The sequence below is a fragment of the Gambusia affinis genome, linkage group LG22 (genome assembly GCF_019740435.1).
Source record: "Gambusia affinis linkage group LG22, SWU_Gaff_1.0, whole genome shotgun sequence".
Taxonomy (NCBI): Eukaryota; Metazoa; Chordata; class Actinopteri; order Cyprinodontiformes; family Poeciliidae; genus Gambusia; species Gambusia affinis.
This window is the reverse complement of record NC_057889.1, coordinates 23213963-23217871: the sequence shown is the minus strand read 5'-3', so window position 1 is coordinate 23217871 and position 3909 is coordinate 23213963. Positions and strand designations below refer to the sequence as shown.

The window sequence follows — 3909 nt, the reverse complement described above, 5'->3', positions numbered from 1 at the left end:
CGGCCTAGGGTGTCCTGGTGCCAAGTGCACATATGGACACCTTTATGTTTGAACATGGTGTTAGTTATGGACAATCCATGACGAGCACAGAAATCCAACAACAGAACACCACTCAAGTTCAGATGGGGGGGCCGTTCCTCCCAACCACGCCCCTCCAGGCCTCACTGTCATTGCCCACGTGAGCGTTGAAGTCCCCCAGCAGAACAAGGGAGTCCCCAGGTGGAGCACTCTCCAGTACCCCCTCTAGGGACTCCAAAACGGGTGGGTAATCTGAGCTGTCATTCGGCCCGTAAGCACAAACGACAGTCAGGACCCGTCCCCCCACCCGTAGGCGGAGGGAGGCTACCCTCTTGTTCACCGGGGTAAACCCCAACGTACAGGCAACGAGATGGGGAGCAACAAGTATGCCCAAGAGCTACTCTTTGAGTAGCTCTTGATTTATCGGTCGATTACATTCCTATCCTCATCTATGAGCTTTGGGTTATGACCAAAAAAATGAGGTCAAGTATGCCCATGAGGTCAAGTATGCCCACTCGGCTGGCATACTTGACCTCGTTTTTTTGGTCATAACCCAAAGCTCATAGATGAGGATAGGAATGTAATCGACCGATAAATCAAGAGCTACTCAAGGAGAACCCCCACAGGGCTCCCAGAGGAACACGGTCGAATGCCTTCTCCAAGTCCACAAAAAACATGTAGACTGGTTGGGCGAACTCCCATGCAGCCTTCAGGACCCTGCTGAGGGTGTAGAGCTGGTCCAGTGTATGTGTCCTTAAGACTATCACTGCTCATTATTATTCAAAAACAACAAAGAAACCCAAGTGAGTGGAGGGCGCTGGATGGGGGGCCAGAGTTCAAGGAGAAACAAAATAAAATGAACTCAACACAAAAAAAAACAAACAAACACGGTCAGGGCGGGTCCTGCCGTGAACAGACCAGTGGGTGGTGACGCAGGAGATGGACCCCTCGGGGGGGGTCCTGTGATGTAAGATACAACCATGAACCAGGACAGATCTGGTTGCAATGGCCAGACGCCTCCAGGTGGAGTAGGGCTTAGCAGTAGCGTTGATGTTGTCTTTTACTGTAGATCTTAGCCCTTCCAAGTCCCTCTTGTACGACTGTCTGCTGAGTCCATGAGCTAGATGGAATTGCTAAATGCATATCCTCACTGTAACCTTTGGTCAGGTCCTACTGTCTTGAAGTGAGGCAGTTGGTGAGGACAGAATGCAGCAGGACCCAGATTGTAGTGAGTAAATGATGGTTTAATGAAGAAATATGAACAATAATCCAGGCAGCACAGGTTAGTACTGTAGAGGAGCTCTGCTACATTGTGTTGTTTACACAACACAATCACTTGTGTACTAACCATGTACTAGTCCAGGAGGAGTGAATACTGCAAGTCAATAACTCAATGCGATCTGCTGCGTTAGAAGAAGACTTTTAAATCTATTTGAAAAATAAACTCAACTTGATTGCATTGTTTGATGGTTCTGAACACTTTTTTTAGACTTCCTAGAGGTTATGTGTTGTGAAATGGCAGGTAAACAATGCATGTGATGGAACGTCCAACAGTGAAATTCACAAAACAAAACAAAAAAACAACAGAGTTGGGAAACCTGTCATGTGAGAAGTAATCTGCAGTTCCCTTTTTTATTTATTAGAAAAGCTCAGTGAGGTTCTGAGTTGCTGTTTTAGGCTTTGTACTTAGAATTTGCTGTGATTAAAAAGATGATTATTCAATTTCCCAACAGTCCAAGAACAAATCCGTAAAGCTGTCCCTTACACAGCAGTTGCCAATGCTGATGTGCCTGTGTGCACTAAATGACATGAGTAATAAATGAGGATCTCACAGGTCAACAACTGTGTAGTAAGAACAATTCACCACACCCCTGCCCTCCCCAGCCCCTGGGGGCCGTTTTTCTCTGTGCGGGTGTCACCTGTAGGTTACATTTGAATAATGATTGAATCATCCCGTTCATTGCAACCTTCCCTGTTCTGCCCTCACAGCCTCTGCAAGGGTGTTAAAGGTCGCTTGGTTTGTTTCCTCATTGTTCCCGTCACGTCTGTGGGCGTTTTGAAGACAGGTGCTGAATGTCAGCCCTCTCAGCAGTCAGTGCAGGATTTTCTGCTAACTTCGCAAACAATGAGCAGTCAGAAAGTAAAATCTGGCTGAATCAATTTTTCTCAACATGTACTGGTGCAATATACTGGAACAATGCACCAGCATCAGTACATTGTTATGGTGCATGTTCTTCAGAACAACTGGTGAATATATGAGCCGGCTGATTCCTTTTAAAAATGATTTAACCTATGATGTCAAATTTTTCCCAAAAAACTAAGTTTTGAGGACAAAAGACATGGAATCCTGCTTTCAGATGAAAATATGTGCTCTTGGAATATGGTAGAAAAATTCCCCCATTGTGCTAAACTAAATATGCCATCAGCAAACAATGTGGCAAATGTCACGTCTATCATACAGGTTGGTCTCTACTCAAAATAATAGCAATATAAACCATCTTAGAAAAAAAACTACTTACCAAGCGTGATAAACAACTCAGACTGTTGTGTTTCGGGGCTCTCTGTCCTATTGGTGGGGTTGCCTGCGCACCGTTCTACATATTACCACCAGTAGGCGACAGGTTTCGGATGGAGTGCGGTGACGTCATTATTTTCCCCAGCTGTTCCCGATCACCTTCATCAGCGGAGCAGACAAAAGGAGTGGGCCGTCAGTCCAACGTCGCCTGAGTGTTGTGCCAGTCACGGTACCTCTGAGCCCCCCTTGAGCTTGTCTCAGTGTTCCTTGTTGCCTAATTCTTCTAGTGAATCTTTTTGTTCTTCTCCGTTGCCTTCAGGTTGCCCGAGTTTCCAGATTCGCCTCTCTGCTGTTTGCAAATCTCCTCTGGACTCCACGGCTGGCGGCCGTTCCACTCCTCCGTGTCTCCGTTTCACCCGAGCCTACCTGTCCGCTCCCCGCCGCACTCCTCCGTTATCCCTGGATCCATTAGGGACCGAGACCCCGGACAAACTCAGTTTCCCTCCACAACTCCGCTCCAACAACGACAAGTAAGATCTACCCGTTTTCTTTCCCCGAGAGTTTTCCGTTCTCCCACGACCCCTGAACTTACCACCCTGCTTTTTTCCTCCCAGTGAACCGCTGCTGCCGTTACTGTTTATTCCCCTGGACCAGACCACTCCGACTCACTCTCTTTGATTATTGTGTGATCCTTAATAAATCATTTTAAACTGATTTCACTTCTCCTGTGGTTGTGTTCTGCATTTGGGCTAATATTCAACCCAACATGACAGAACACTCAGGCCAACCACTTAGCCCAGCAGGCACGGAGAACCCTGTCTGAACAACAATCACTTTTACAAACGCACGATACTGCATTAAGGGAACTAAACAAATTGCAAACAGAAACTAATCAACAATTAACGGAGTTAAAAGACTTCCTCCAGCGCGCCTTTCCTCAGACTCAGTCTCCAGCTCCCGCACCTGATCCAGCTCCAGTCCTCGCAGTCCAGCCTACGTTTTCCGATGTCCGACCTCCAACTCCTGAAAGATTTTCAGGTGATCTAAATAAATGTAATGGATTTCTGCTTCAATGCTCAATAATCTTCAACCATTCTCCACAAAGTTTCTCCCATGACAGCGCAAAGATTGCGTATGTTATTTCCTTGTTGTCTGAACGAGCGTTATTATGGGCAGAAGCCCGTTTCCCGGACCCCGCACGGTACGGGTGCTCGTTTAATGATTTTTTAAAGGAATTTAGACAAGTTTTCAGCCACGAATCAGACAACTCCTTTAATTCTAGGGAGTTGTGGAATCTCAAACAGGGCCACCGAACGGTAGCTGACTTTGCAGTGGATTTCCGCATCAAAGCCGCGGCAACCGGCTGGAATGCCGAG

General features: G+C 46.8%; 1 long non-coding RNA gene across 1 annotated transcript; it reads left to right on the top strand.

Moving 5' to 3' along the window:
• Positions 1–2577: 2577 nt before the first annotated feature.
• Positions 2578–3311, top strand: LOC122825517. The gene is made up of 2 exons (XR_006369653.1): positions 2578–3063; positions 3148–3311. It is a non-coding gene; the product is annotated as an uncharacterized LOC122825517 (long non-coding RNA).
• Positions 3312–3909: the final 598 nt, after the last annotated feature.